Here is a 16,481-nt window from a genome sequence, read left to right as displayed (position 1 = left end):
TGTCAGATACTTGCACAACAAAGCTAGCATTACTTTGACGTGAGATCTAATGGTACTGTATGGAGAGATGTCACATCACCAAGTTGAGAGATGAAAGAAAACACATTTTTTAAAACAGAATGCTTTTTTGGAAAGCATGCTAATATTTACATTGTCCACTTTTTCATGCTTTTGTTTCACTTCACTTTTATTTCTTTTTAGATTGTACCCCAAACTCCAATACCTGGATGCTCCTAAGGACTCTGCTTCTGAGATTTCTCACATGACATGATTTCATACACACCAATATCAATTCCATAATACAAGTGTCCAATGCATAAAGATTCATGTGAAATATATTTCTTGTAGCTGACAGGTGTCGATATTACACAGCAAACATAAACATGACTAAGTGCCACAGAGGCCCCCAAGCTTGGGACCATAATGAAAACTCTGAAGCGCACAACTGGGCAACTGTTGTGGGACAGGGCTTTCTAGTCCGTTGCCCTGTGTCACCAAAAAATTAGGCCTTGGATTATAAAAGGGATGCAAGAGAAACACATATTTTGTTTTAAATGGGTTTGAAAGGAATTCATCTTAGTCCCCAGGAATTCCTAGGAAACAAGAGCCTCTGAAGACTCACTGCTTTCGCTGGAAAAAAAAAGTGCAGCTTCCCGAATATTCCTGGCCTACTCTGAAGAGCCATTTTCTTAAATGAATGTGGCACATGACCTTATTCAGCTTGAGTCATATTTGTCACATTTTATTCTCATCAGGAAGATAAGAATATTCTTTATTGAAAAGAAGTATGTCTCCCTCAGCCTTCCATCCAGCTCTCTATCCTGATGCCACCTTGTTTTCCAATATAACCTGCCTCCATCTTCTGCCTTCCTGCACCATCACTCAGGTCATGCTCTGTGGTCTTACTCACAGTGGATGGCAGACCATGGGAAACCATCCAGCAGAAGAGGCTGGGGAGCTATGATCTAAATTTTTTCCACTGTTCAGGTGGTGAAGGGAGCTGCTGTGCTCCCTATGAATAAAGGTTGCTTTTCCCAGAGAGTGATGAGACCTGTTAGAGATGACTGGGAGTGTCAGTGAGACAGGTATAAGAAAGCCTTACATTATAGCCTGGATTTAAATGAAAGAACAGGGGTAATTTTTTTTGCCTCAACATAGAACTCGCTACAGGCTAATTTACACATACTAAAATAGTATGCAGTTAAGCACAACCAATCTTCAGATCCTAAAATCTTGAAATCTTAAGATTTTAAGAAGGAGGCAGAAGAAAAAGCCCCTCCAGAACAGTGAATATAAACAGCCAGGCTTTACAGAAGGTAGGTTTCTGAAATCTGTGACTTCCTCCTGGATTTCTGTTGCATTTTCTTCTAATTAATCTAATTAAAAAAACTCAGCCTTGGAGCCAGAAGATCTGGATTCCTCTTCTGATTCTCTGACTTTGAACACGTAATTAAAAAGTAAAGTATTTATAGTTTATTTTTTCAAATCTGCATGAGTACATTGGGCTCTGATCCTGGGCTTTTACTATCCTTATACTAAAATTGCCCACCAAAATATTTGGCTTAACCTCATCTGCAAAAAAACTTGCAGTAAGATACTTGATATTCTTGTTCCTCAATTGTGTATGCTAACAGCGGGGGCATAACACAACTTCTAACCCAATGCTCTATTTTTTATTTTTTTCTTAGATGTCACAGGCTGACAGCTGGAAATAAGTAATTTACCTCACATTTTCCTTTGGAATCAACACTGGTGCCAGGTAATCTGAATGAGTAAGGGTGGTGAAACTGCAGGCTCCTGTAAATTTGTATACGACCACTAGATGATGCTATATAACTTTTCAATCTCTCTATAACTTTCACACATAACTGAAAAAAAAAAATTTAAAAGTCAAAAGACTGGAATAGAACTCGGCTTCAATACACTGTCAAATATGCACATAAGCCAAATCTTAGCACTTAAGTAAAAAAATCTACATTCCTCTCCCAGTCAGCAATTGTTGACAGATGGATGCAACAAGACCGTACATCTGATTTTAGGGCTCCTTGTTCCAGACCAAAAATATTGTGGCAATGTGCTACAGAATTATTTTAAACAAACCTTTAACAGTAAAGGTGCTTTCAAAAACCGGTATAAAAGTAACTTTGCTCATCAGTTTTTATACTGGATCAGGTGTCAGATCTTTTCCTGGAGTCAGGATAATGCCTTAAACGGGCATAAACATCATAAGCTGTACTTGGACTAAGACAACTTGGTTCTGATCCAGATGAAACTTGTCCTACCAGGTAATGCATTAGTGTACAGAAAAAGGCTGTGGTTGAAAAAAGGCTTTGGAGTCATTATGACTTCTCCTAGTTTTCCTATAAGAAATAGCTCCTCTGTTCTCTATGACCCTTGTATGTGTGATGTCTTCTATACATTTCGCATCTCTGTGTCACTGTTCAAACACTAACCAACCAGTGAATCTGAGTCTCATGATGGATAGTTACAGATACAGACAAGTCCTTGCCCACATATTCATGAGTTTTTCGTCATTTTCAGAAATACTGAAGGGCAGAATCTCAAATTTTGCTGTCTGGGAAGCAGGTTGGCAGCTGCTCTTGCCCCAGGGAGGTATTGATCTATGTGGTTTCCAGAACTCCCTGGTCAGGGGACACTGTCTATGCACTAATGCGCTCACCAGGCAGTCATGGATAAAACTCTGCTGTCACAGATGTACTCATTTCACATCATTGGTGCAGGTCACCATTATCTGAATGGCTTGAATCAGACTGATTGAAAGGGTAATTGATCAGGGCACAAGGGCCTGAGTTAGGCTTTAAGCTTGCTTGAAGAATTAGTTTGGTCCTTTGCCAAAGCTTTGGTAGTGATTACAAGATGTAGCTTTAGAAGGTTCTTCAGCAAGGGCTGCAAAACACTTCCAAAAGGTGAGTTGTCTGGCTAAATCTAATTGCTTTTCTTCTTTTTGGTCATTCTTTTTGGGGTGTTGCAGTGGTGAAAAGAAATCTCATACTTTTGTAAAGTCTTATGGACTTTCCAAACCACTACTCAGAGACAAACTCTATCCATTAGATGGATGCACAAAAAATTCCCAATTTTCAGGAATGTGACTGAGCCAAGTTGTATAAACCACTGATTAAGTATTAAAGGTCTTAATGGATAAAATAACCTGTTCCTTCATACATATTTAGTCAATCTGCTCATTTGCTTAAGGTTGAAATGTACAAATACCCTTGGATTATGTTTTTTGCTTGGCACAGTTTACCCATTGCATGCAACACGTCAAGGTTAGGAGCATCCCTACACCTGCCTGTCACATGCTATTCCTAGACTGGCCTACTCCATCCTACTCCTGCTCCCCTTCCTCAAAGGAAAGCCAGGGAGGAATCTGCTTCTGACAACTCGCACTGTTCCTGTTTCATGTTGCCCCTATGTGACAGAGGTGAGAGACAACATCTCCTTAGTATCTCCTGCTTCCCATCCTGTTTCTATCCCAGCCTGGAACAGAGGGAGATTCAGGAAGAATTCAGATCCTAAATTACCCCAAGAACTGAGGGGGCATACATGGAGCAGTGAAGATCTGTGTTGGGCTTTGCCTCCCCCCTGACAGGCTTGCCCTGGGTCTGGCTGGCTCTGGCTCATCATTGCTACTGTGGTCTTGCTTTGTAAGGTTTGCTCACCAAGATACATGGAGAACTGGGTGACTATGCTTAGTTTTCAATTTGGCAAAGAAAAGAGAGATGGTGCTAAATAACAACCATGTGTCCTTTGTTCCTAGATGACTATGTCATCTGACAGATGTCTTGAGTCTTCTGTTGCCGTATCAAAAAAACCACCACCCATGTAGTAATACTATTAATTGCAGCATAAAGTTAATAAAAACATTCATTATCACCACTGATATTTTACAGTCAAATGACAGAAGGTGTTTCCACTACCTAGTCATTAAGACATTGAAATATCTATCTGCATTTTTCTGTTGCTTTATATGTGGGAAAACAGTTGTGCTTGCCTTTTGCATATGATAAAAGTTTTATGGCATTTCACTAATTCAAGACCTAGTAATCATAGTGTTCACTTAATTCTGATCTAAAATCAAGAAAGAGACAAAATGCAGCAAGTATTTGTAGTGTCTTAGAAAATAAATTAGTGAACACATCCTATAATGAATAAGGGGGAGAAAAGGGTACAGCAATTCCACCTGTACGCAACTTACCCATCTCTTCTAAGATGTCCTCTCTGACCATATTTATACCCTGTTCTTCTTGCAGCTCCTTTTCATTTAATGTCTGTGTTGAAGAACAGAAGACATGAAAATGCATATGAAAAACATAAGATGCAGGGTTGGGTTTGGTAATCCTCCACTGTTGGACAGAATCCGATTATGATTCCTGTTGTGGGACGATTTGCATGGCCCTTGCCTGCAGGGCCTCAGAAGTGTCATGGTCCTGCCTGCAAAGGTGTGTGGCTCCTCAGTGTCCCAAGAGGCACAGAGCAGACTGTGGCAAGATTAGTCAGTAGAGCATGGAAAAAAAGGAGCATACCTGGTTAAAATCTCCCAGAAGACTTCTGCAAAAATGGGTGGGTTTCAGGGAAATCATTGAGTAGACTGAGCAAAGCGTCACTGAGAAATCCTGTTCAAGTCAATCACCACCATAGCAAAGATGTATGTTCTCAGATAAGACACAGCAGAGCAGCTGTGCAGGCTGAAGAGAAGGAAGAGAGATCTGTAGTGGTAAGAGTTTAGCATACTTGAATTTTAGCATTATCAGAACTAGAGCACAGGGTTTTATAATGTTCTGCTAGAGCCTGAGCGCAACTTTGGTCCCTGCCAAGTGAGTATGATTGCAAGTATGATGGTAAGAGTGTAACCAGGGAACAGAAGCTGTTACCTCTTTCATACGAACTAGAGAAGTTCTGACTTAACGACACTCATTCTCAGCAAGGCTTTTCTATCTGTTGTGTATTAAGCTCATGCCCTCATCAAGAATATTTTAATATACAACTGAACTTTTGTACTTACTGTGGTAGGAAATGAGGCTTCCCTGCACTCAGGCCCATTGTCTTCTGTTTCATTGGTATTACTTCAACAACAGTATACATCAAACACCTGTCTTACAGTTTCCTCTATATGCTTCCAAGTGCTTTATGGAGAGATCAACATCCTCCTTTATGCATGTGGGGAAACTATTTGATTTTTCCGGTACGCCGAGGATGCTAGCAGGAGCCTTCCTTACTCTGGGAAGCTGTAAAATGAGACCGCTTCACAGCTCCTCAATTTCACATCTTTGCAGGAGCACAACATTTTTTTGGGGTACAAGTCTTTGTTGCACTATACAGACAATACCCAATGTGCAATTCAATCTAACTAACTGCTTTATTATAGTTATGAAATTCTCACATACTGCCTAGAAAATTGGGCTGAAATGCTATAAAAATAAACAAAATCAAATAAGGTTCAAACTTCAGCACTCAGACTCCCAATGGCTCACAAAACATGCTGTAATGAGGGAGAACATCACCACAAGAGTCGCTGAACAAACCACTTATTCTTGCTGAAAGGGATATTCTGGGCTCAAAAAAAGTTTTCACATGTGTCTTTTTGTGGGCTTTAATGGTAGTGAAGCCTTCAGTACTGGACTTTCCAGTATTTTAAGCTATTAAAAGTATGGTAAACAAAAAGAAAGCTGGAATTGTGCTTTGACTCAGACATTTTTAAAATTATTATGGTTTAACGGAAAGTGCATGCAAATGAAAAGTGGGTAGAAATGCCTTTTTTTTTCCCTCAAAAAACTGAACTCAATCCTCTTTGAGAGAAGGGACTTACCTTCCCTGCATTAATCTGTTTTTCATAGCTTGTTCCAGGATTAGATCTGAAGGGGAAGCGGGGAAGAGATGGCAGCGAATATTATCATGACTTTAGGAGACTGTGACACTGAAGGTCACGTGGTACACAGCCAGCATCACACAGGAGATCGGAGTGCACTGCTCTGCTCTGGGCCTGAGCCTCAACAGCCCCAGCTGAGCACATAGATCCTTCGTTTCCAGTAGCTACAGTACTTTCTTTCAAAAGAAAAGCTTCATTATAAAACTGGCAACATCTAATTTATTGCTTTAAGTGACTTTTATTTTGCTTATATTATTTTCTGTCATACAAAAATTTTTACATGCAAAGACATCAAAGACAACTGCTGTTTTAATAAAGTCCATTCCTAAAATCTCTTTGTAGTACAATTCATTATCATGATTCACAGAATTTCTCAGGTTATATGAAGTATTTCAAGTCAACAGTACATTCTCTTTTTCTAATCATAGCAGAAATAATCAATGATTTGAAAAGATGCATTTGTTTTATAGCAGTTTATTTAGTAAAGCTTCTAAATTAAATCTGTCAGTGCTCAAATCACTGTGAACAATCCTGTCAGCTTAGAGGAGGCATTGAGTAAAATGGCCAAGGAATCTTAACGTTTGGGGCCGGCCATTTTAATGACAATGTGAGATTTGCTATTGACCTCAGTGGAGTCAAAATTTAGTCCCAGAAGATTTTAAGATTTTAATCCCTGTAATATGAGGTTTTGTTCCTTCTTATACATGCCTCTTCCACAACTGCAGGACAACTTGAAGCATGGGAAAAGAGGGTGAGTTTGGAAAGAGAGGATCACAGCTCTTTTGAGCAAGTATGGATTTACAGCAGGGTGAGTTTATGTGCCTTCCTTCGACTTTCTCCCTCAGTAATGAATGAAACCTGTGGCATATCCTCTCCTGTATATATATTTCGTTAATAACTGATTAGTTAGGCCAAACACAAACACTTGTGTTTATTGCTGACTTTGCTGGGATAGATACCAGGTTAACCCCACACTCAGAGGAGAGGGAGAGAAAAGATTCACTCAGCAACACCCTTTCCAACCCAAAGGCATTACCTTAAGCTTAAGGGTACCCTTTAATTGTGGTCTCTAGTGCCTCAGATCAATAAAGGATTATCTCAGATCTGTCCTGCAGAATTCTGATTTTCCGTAGGCAGCAGCATCAGCTGTCCAGGACTTACGATTTGCTATATCAATGCGACCCAGAGCCTTGTCGCCAGACTCCAATGTCACCTGCCTTGCCCTTACTCCACAAAGCCTGATTGTTATTTCGCTTGTAATAGAGTTACACCAGAGTAGATGTGCTGTGCTGAATAACATTACTCCACTGGGACTCCAAACAAGATCAGGCTATCAGCACCTTGTCTCTGCTGTGCTTCTGAGAGGTGCAAAGCGTGCAGGAGGGAGTTAGGCTGGAGAAGCCCAGCATCCCCCTGGAGCTTGCCCTGCAGGAACGAGATCTCTCCTATTTCCATTCTCTGATCCTCCAAGACTACCATAAAGGCTACAAACGTAACACATCAACTCTGATTTCCCAGGCTCCTCCTTGGAAATGCTCCTTCCTCTCCTACACCTCCTCTCCCTGCCCCCCACCAGCACCGTGGCATTGAAGAGGGGCTGCTTGATGGGGTGAGGTGCGGGTGAAGTCACCATAGAAACGGGGACTCTGGCCTCATTCGCACACTGAGCTGCTCCCCGGCAGCCCAGAGAGAGCACAGAAGCTGTTGTAGGTATAATCACAGCTGATCGACACTGCCTGTCCTTCAAAACCTTACAAAGCAGTATCATCAGCATAGACAAGGAAGGGTATTTCGGGCAAATCATTTGCTCAATTGTTCTTCTCATATGTAGCCCCTGAACCAAAAGCCATGAAATGAACCTGTTATATGTAGTTCTCAAAACACCTACAGAGCTTTTTCTGTGCACATGTACCAGGTGGAAAACCTGATATCCTGATTTTACTATTTTGATGTGTGCCAGAAGTCCTCTAATTTCTCCAACAGCACTAGGGCATTATGTAAGCAGCTTGGATATGATCCAGGATGAAGACAACAGCATAACAGGCGTGATAGAAAGCCCAACAAATTGGTGAACAAAGGATCAGATTCATTATTGATTTATTAATTTTCAGCTTGCATAAGTACGATGATTTTTCCCTAGCCTCTGCAAGTGTAAATTACAAATAAAATGTCAACTTATCCTATTCAAAATCCATAAAGTCATAGGAATGAAAAAACTTATTTTCAAAATTACTTATGCTGAGCTCTCACAGGCATTTAGGAGAATAAAGAACAGCGATAAATTTGCCAGCATTTTCAAAAGTTCCTAGTCCAAGTGTTATCTCTGAAAATGTCATTAAGCTCACAAGCGACTTAGATATGTACAAGAACCCAGTGATCCTGAAATACGAGTTATAGTGAATAATTACCAAAGAGGCTAAAAACAAAATTAAAAGACAGATTATCAGTGAGAAGATGACAATAAGGTAGAAAGCAATTCAGGAGGCACCACAGGTGGAAAGGCAACCAATTGTCTAACACCAGCTCTTGGAAAATCTGGTTTGAATTTTGCATCTGGAAGCTTATGTGTATGGTAATGTGATGCCACCTGGAAGTCAGAGTAGCAAGATACAATTCCAGCCTAAACAAATATACACCTCCATAAGTTATCAAAACAAGCATTCCAAATTAACAAGGAAGAAAAAAAAATAAATTAACATTAAATGAGTAATAAATAAAAAAATAAAACACTCAAGCTTCTCAACTAACAAGACTCAGACTGTTTCATCACCTGTTTCCTCACTTTAGCCCCTGCCTTTTCAAGGTAAGGGCCTAAGTCTCCTAGCAGCCAAAGAGATTAGGCACTTCAGTGTGCAATTTAAAGTTGTGCAGCTTCATTTTACACTTGCCTGACTGATGCAATGACCAATTGCTGGGCTGTAATGGATTAACAAAGAAAAATCACCTACTGTGGAGACCTCTGGGAAGGACTTTGTCTCATTAGTCACCAGGTGTATGAGACTTGGGATGACCCTGCTCCCCCCAAACGTTCTTTAGGCACAGAGAAAGGAGTCTGTAAGCCCATATGGATGCAGGCTCTGTTGTTGCCATTTTCTTTAAGCTGTGGTGGAGCACAATGGGGTAAGAACCTCTGCAACCTTCTTAAGTAGGTCATGATCAGGACTTTAAAGATCAAGATGAGCAATAAAACCTTCATACTGACCAAGGGCCACCACTCAGTGAGCTGCACAGGTTGTGGCATAGCCTCCCTTGTGGGAGGAAGCAGACAGACCCTGGACTACAGCCTGTTCATGACTAACTTCTTTTAAGATCATCCATTTAATGCTAGAGAAGAGCTCTGAGGTAACGTGTAATCGTTGCCCTTTTTATATTTGAAATCTCTGCCTGGAAATGGCTGTTTGAACATATTGGTACTGTGTTAGTGCCCAAACAGGGATATTGTTTTTCTTCAGCAGCCAGCGAACATGTTATGTAAAATGCAATGAGACAGGGTACAAGACTGATTAATCTCGAGAAATTCTGTATTTTGGCTTTCATTCCTATGATCTTAACTATAACATTTTCTGTACTGTTGCTCTCCTGTTAGCCTCATTAAGTAATCAATGAGCTTTAGATGCTAATGCAATATATAGACTATGCAGATATATGCATGCATGACAGGATTTATGCAAGTTTGGTATAATCCTATCCTCTGAATATGAAAAAGTAGAGTGGCAGCAAACACAGTGATGCAGAGAGACTTTTTTCAGTGTAAATAATGTCTTAAGGTCCAAATTCATAATTTTATTTTTTTAAAAATCATTCTAGTAACATGAGGTATAGCAAGTCCAGGAGAGACAGAGAGAGACTGGTAGAGGTCGTGTTTTCATTAGAGATGGTTGAAGCAACACTGGACTGTTTCAGGGCATGATCAGTTCTGTCATTATTCTGAACAATAGGTAGAACTGATTGCTGTAGAAATAAAAATAGGAGTATAAAACTTCCTGAAGCCTTCAGAAAGGCTGAATGAAATGTTTGGTAGCAAAAATAAAACCAAGCCTTTATTTTATAGCTATAAGAATTGAGTTCTAATAAGCAACAGACCTAATTTCACCTGGTTTTATTCTCCATTGACCAAAGACGTGTCTAATTTTCATTACAATTTGAATTTTTTGTGCCTTCTCACCCCTTGTGAGGCTGAGAAACCATCCAGGCTTTGGAACGCAAAGGTTAAACCAAGACAGGTATGTCACAGTGCAAGACATACAGGCTTCCCTGACTGGGATATAGGAGATCCCTTACAGATATGAAGGCTGAAGCTGTTTCCTTTACATAGTGGTGAAAAGTAGTGTAAACTACTTCCCCCATTGGGATGAATTGTCAAGGATGGTGCATATGGTATCACTGTCCCTTTGGTGGGGCATCCGTCCCCTTGGTGGGTCCTGTGGGTATGAGGACGTGAATGAACAGAAGGTGCAGCCTCAATGTGCCATGCTGTAGCTGTCTCTGGCTGAGGAGTAGACGTTAAAAGAGTATGAGGACGAAAAAGGAGAGAGACATGACAGCCAGGACCACCATGATTTTATATAATGATCTGATCAAATGTGTGTGCCAAAATATGCCTGTTTTAACCATTTGGTGCTGTTAGCATGTTTCTATTTGATGAGTGGTATGAACTTAAAACATTATCTATTTCTTAGCTTTGCTTTTTCACCCAAATGTTATTCCTCTTTAACATAAACTCTTTTCTTTTTGAAATATCATGATTTGGTGCTGTGCATTCAGTACATCTGGAAAGCTCTTCCATTTCTAAGCAAATAAGAAAGGAGAACAGTTATAAAGTTTTCACTGGTTATTCTCGAATTACTGCTTGGTACAATAGACATCAGGGCCATTTAGTCAATATATTAGAAATGGGTGACTTAAAGTCTCAAACTTTCAATTTTCTATGGAGAGAGAAAAAGGGCTCTGGTCTGGCGTATAATTAGTCGTGTCCGGCACATCTCCTTGGGCAGGGAGATAAGCTGTAGCCTGTGCCAGCTGGGGCATTGCCAGTACCATGAACAAGCACAGCACGCTCCAGCAGCTCCTCGTTCTGCCCCAGCATAACCCAGCATATTCCCAAAAGGGCAGAGAAGGTGAGTAAGTGATGTGGCTGAAGTACAGCAAGTGCGTGCCACCCAGGCATACTCCTGGAAAAGCGTCCTCTCCAGCCCGCTTCTGAAATCTGTTATTAAAGAGCTTTCTACTGAAAGCTAGGAGGTCGTGCTTGGGTCATGCTTTGAGGGTGTTATGTAAAGGGATTCTCATCTTGACTTAGGAAAAGAAATCTATATGACTTAAACTGAAACTCTGCTTGGAGGAGAAATTCTTCCTCTCTCTTCCTCTCCTTCTCTTTCAGTCTGGTGTCCTTTCGTCTCTTGCACAAGTACATACAACTAAACGCAATTGTAGGCTGAATAAAAAAATATGTCTGTGTGAGCAAGCAATAATGGGGAATAGAAAACAAGGTATTCACAGCTCTAATTCAAGTTAAAATACTTTTAGCTATTGAAGGCAAAAAAGTATTGAAAATGTCATAAGTATGCTCTACCGGGGTGCAGTGGGTTACCAATGCTCTGCATGACAAGGAATCTAAGGAGCAAGAATGAAAAAGGAATTAAGAAAATAAAGGAAGGTGGGAAAGAGAGGCAAAACTAGAGAATAATACTAACAGGATAAAAATTTTCGTATGGAGCCAGATCAAAGATCTTTTAGCTTATTGATAGTTATCTGACTATGGTCAATAGCGAATGTTAGAAGTGAACACAAAAACGCATACTGATATCTCTCCCAGACAATTTCCCAGCTCAAAAAACTGATCAGTGGAGAGGTTTTTTTGAACTACGTGTTTTGCCTTTGTTGTCCCCAACTGATTTTTCTTCCATGACTTTGTTCAATCACTTTTTACACTCATATAGACCCTTATATTCACAACACCCTGTGGCAGGGAATTGAATGGTTTAACCACAGGACCGTTTTCTTTTATGTTTTTTTTGGAATCTATCCCATGCTTGTTTCTTTCATTCACATTTACTTCTTCAAACTACTTGTATGGGAAGAATCTGTGAGTGAGAGTGAACCTTTTACCCTTGTTTACCTTCCTTACTAAAGGCTGTAGGGATCTGCATCATATTTCTCCTCAGTCACCCCACTTCCAGCCTGAAAACTCCTACCATACCTAGTCACTCCTGGAGCAGGGCCACTTCAAACCCTGGCCGCTCCTCTCTGTACCTCACTCCCTTCCACCATGACTGGTTTGAGATGGGGAACCAGAACTGCTGTAGGTAATCAAAATCTGTCTGTACCATTGAATTATACTGGGGCAATAATGATGTTTTCTGGCTTGTTCTCCACTTCTCCTTAAATAGTTTCTAATATTTGATTTCCATTTTTTTGCCTGCCACTGGCATTTGAGCCAATGTATTTATACAACTGTTCAGCATCATGTCAGTGCTTCATTCCTGAAAGGTAACAGTCAGCTGAGAGCCCCTTGTTTTCTATATGAAGTTAAGACCTTTCTTTCTGTGTATTATTTTCATCCACAGTTTTTTAGAGACTATACAATAAAATCTGATCATAAATGGAACTTTTACTGTATTAACTTTTCTGTATACGTGTCTTCATACTGGACTTATTCTAGGGTAGACATAGTTATTGTACCTATTATATCACGACCTGACCTTCTGGTGATGTAAAATACATACAGAGATCTAGCAGCAAATTTTCTAATGGAAATACAGCTTTTATTAGCAAAAGAGTGCTTTAGCTTGTGTAGATTAAACCCATTCCTCTCAGAGAGTACATGATATGAGTAGAAGCATTTTCATGCCCATGTCAATTTTTATAACTGTGTCAGCACTGAAGTTTTAGCCAGAATAGAAATTTTGAGAATAAAGTCAACAATCCCAAATGACACTGAGAGGTGGGCAGATTTTTCTACTATAAGATTGATCTCTACTATCAGACACATGGCCTGACAATATGAGTGAAGATAATCCGACGGCCTGGTTTTCATTTGGACACTACTGTGAGAAAATAAGGAGCTGTATCTTTCCAAAAGCACAATAAAACTTGTAGGTGGTATGAGATGTCATCACATCCCATTTTTGTTTTACTGTGGAAAGTCCATCCAGGGATCTCATCCACTGAGGGAGCAGAAAGGATGTTAATTGCTGTCCAGTTCTTAAAGGCAGGAACTGCTGTGCTTGTCCTTCTGGAGGATATTGTGTAGATGAGATGTTATGTTATTGTGGTGACCCCATCACTGTTATTCTGTAATCTATCCAACACTTTCATAGGAATATTTCTCAGCTCTAACTCCAGAAATATTTTGTATTTTCATTCCTCATGTTTTCAACAAATTACTATGTTTAGTTGGTATGACTACAGTTAATATTTATGAGTTTCAAAGGCCTAACAAATCATTAGATATTATGGATTTTAAAAGTAGCTTTTCATCATTCCAGTATTTTTCTTCTTCAGCATAAATGTTCCATTTCCTATTTTCTGATTGTCCTCAAGTCATCACATCTATATATATCCAGTTCATGCAGTCCCTGGGCTCAAGGCTGGAGGACATGCATCTGCATGGGGGAGGGGGGGGAGGGGAAGCACCTTTCCACATCCCAGAATATGCTGTTTCAGATGTGTTGAGTCCTGCTTGTCATATCAACAGCAGTAGAGAGGACTGTGGGGCAGGGGCAGCTGGAAAGGGGGCAGCTGGAAAGGGGGCAGCTGGTCTCCCCTGAGCTTGCCCTCCCCCAAGGTCTGCGCAAAGGCTTCACAGATACGTATATATATGTACATACAACATATAAACCCATGCAGATGTATGCATATTTTATATGTCTGTTCACATGTGTGTATGCGCACACATTTATGTATATAGGTATGTACACTGTATTTGTGTATATATACATGTATTTTGTATAGAGATGTATGTATAGATGTATGCATGTATGTATATGCTGGTACACCTCTGGGCACGAAATCCTCTGTTAATTATCCCTCGGGAGGGATTTCCAGCCCCGAAAGGCAGTCTCCCCCCGGCGGGGGCTGAGGCAGAGCCCTGCCAGCTGCTCCGCCGAGCCTGTCCTTGCCGGGTGTTAGAGACGCCGACACGCAGACACAGGTGGGTGCAGGACACTCCCACACGGCCATCAGATGGAAATACTCCCTCCTCGGGGGCAGGGGAAGGGAAAGGAAAGAAAGCCCTTTTCTCTGCTTTTCTTTGTCTGTAATTGGGGAAGAGTTCAAGCGCGAAGTCTTAAGATCCCTCTAAGGTGCTTCAGAGCAAAGGTAAATTCACCTCATGATAAAACCCAGGTGACACAGATGACCGCCTCGGGGGTCTGCCCGCGACAGGACTAAACGGTCAGCGCCCCGCTCGCCCCCGTATTCGCGCGAATAAATCAAAGGAGGGGATGATCTTGAGTGGAGCGCCTTGCCTTTGTTTCTGCCCCCCGGGCTGCTGTCGGACGGCCGCGGCCCGGACACGCCGCGCTCCCGGCGCCGACGAAGGCAGCGAACAAAGGAAAATCCCGGTACCGTCCTGCTGTAACGGGGTGTGCCGGCGCCCGGCGACCCTGCCTGGTCCGAGCAGGCTCCCCCGACGAGGGCACTAAATAATTGATCAGGATCGATTGCCGGGATGCAGTGGGAAGGGAGACCGGGCGCATCCCTTGCGAGCAGCCTGCTCCTTCCCCCATTCGTGCTGTAATCCTCTGCCACCATGTGCAGATGGATAAGGGGACGCAACTCAGCCTTCAGGCCTGGGCGGGGTTCTTGCCGTTTAATCTTTTCTTTTCTCTTCCCTCCGCTGCTCTCCTCCCTCCCCCCCCACCCCCCCCCCCCCCTTGCCGTCTCCCAGGCCCAGTGAGGTCAGCTCATGAATATTGCTTCATTTTCCTGAGAGGCTCTGGCAGCGCCGGGTACCTCGTGTGCGGGTGCCCGTCTCTCTGTGCATGCATTTCGCCAGCCCGGCAGCAGACAAAGTGGTGGTGAGTAATGCGGCTGCTTTAGATCCGAGCCTTTTGGGTTTGGGTGGTTGTTTTTTTTTCACCCGCCAAAAAGGGAATATTACTCGGGGTTCAGATGTAACAAACCCGCCAGGTATAAAGGGGACCGGCGAAAATCCTCCCGCGCCTTTAGAGCCCGGACAAAAGGCAGAAGCGCTCCCAAACCTTAAGCCGAGGTTGCGAATTGGGATCTGGGAGAGGGAGAGGCGGGCGCCCGGCGAGGGGAAGGAGGGCCGGGGCCGGGGGAAGCCCTGCCTGAACCCCCAGGCGGGGGAGATCCTCACGCCGGCGGGTGGAGCCACCGGACCTCTCCCTTTTGTTGCTGCCGTTTATTTATGCTTTTTTTCCGCCTGGACAGCTGTTCCCGACAGGAAAACCTGCGGAGACGCCACGTCCTGGCGCCACGTGGGTTTGCCTCTGGGGAGGAGGTTGTGTGGCGGAGTTTTGGGAGGCCGGAGGTTTCGGACTTGGGCTCAAACGTGGAGAAGAAAAAAAAAAAAAAGATTAAAAAAAATCGGCCAAATCGGCCAACTGAACCGTAGGCGGTAGCCGGCCCTGGAATCGGGGGATGCAGGGTGCGGGTTGGGTTCCCCGCAGATCGCGGCTGAGCCCGATGACTTTGCTGCAGTGCAACTTCCCAAAAAGATCCAGGTATAGTGTAGGGTTCCCGATTATTATTTTAAATATTCTTCAAAATTAATTGAAGAGTAGGCAAAAGGCAGAGTAATGAGTAGGATACGGCATCTAAGCTGAGTCCTGGCTTTCTGCAGTTCCTTTAGGTTTGGGTATCAGAAGTGACATTTTGTACCTGTATAGCTCTGAAGAACAGTAACGTGGGAATTCTGTTTGTGATGGTTAATAGAGATGAGAAGCAACTCTTTCCTAAAGTGTCGTGATACAAGTGTAAGCTTTCATAGGTTTACACTCCTATCCTCCCTTTTTACTAATTAATGCCTGGGAAGTTTCTGCCAAATTGTGCTCTTTTGAGCATTAATTTCCAGCATATTGGTTAAAATCAGGGTGATAATGACAGTGCATTTGAGAGGAAACCCTGTGCTCCTGCCAGCGAGAGCAGAGCAAACACAGTCTCATTGTCTAGTATGTTGCAGGGAGTAAACCAATTGTCAGGGTACGGTGTAATGCCTACACTGACTTTGCTCGGTCGTGTTCCTTTCTTTATTCCCTGTTCTAGTAGGGAATGGTTAAGCCGCGTTCTAGGAGGGAATTGTTAGGCCATGTTAGGGGTGCCGTCGTTTCTACTTTTGCCCACGTTTTCCCTTTAAGGACAGTTGAATAAAGGCTATGTGAAAACAGTTTGTGGATCGTAGCCATTGTTTTCAGAATATATTAGGGAACATTAGCAGGATGATAGGGCTTTTAACAGTCCTTTTTAATAACCTGTTGTGGCCATGAAAACTCTAGTTTTGTCACTGTGGGGGAAAATTGCCGTGTGAGCGCCCTTCGGCAAATACCACATAACATCTCGCACTGGGTGCGGGATCATTCCCTGCTTCCTCTGCTTTGAAAATCTGCTGGAGCGATGATGGCTCAGCTCT

The 16,481-nt window shown here is 42.3% G+C and overlaps 1 protein-coding gene across 3 annotated transcripts in view; it reads left to right on the top strand.

Annotated features, from left to right (window-relative positions):
• The first annotated feature begins 14,375 nt into the window (after nucleotides 1–14,375).
• Nucleotides 14,376–16,481, top strand: part of MTCL3 (MTCL family member 3) — a 45,947-nt gene continuing 43,841 nt past the window's right edge. For all 3 annotated transcript variants that reach the window (XM_074862461.1, XM_074862459.1, XM_074862460.1), the window contains exons 1-2: nucleotides 14,376–14,451; nucleotides 14,778–14,907. The gene's annotated coding sequence lies outside the window, so the exon portion shown is untranslated. The remainder of the gene's footprint in view (nucleotides 14,452–14,777; nucleotides 14,908–16,481) is intronic.

Source organism: Strix uralensis, chromosome 3 (assembly GCF_047716275.1).
Source record: "Strix uralensis isolate ZFMK-TIS-50842 chromosome 3, bStrUra1, whole genome shotgun sequence".
NCBI classification, from domain to species: Eukaryota; Metazoa; Chordata; class Aves; order Strigiformes; family Strigidae; genus Strix; species Strix uralensis.
The sequence above is the reverse complement of the archived record's forward strand: the minus strand, read 5'-3'. Positions and strand labels throughout refer to the sequence as shown.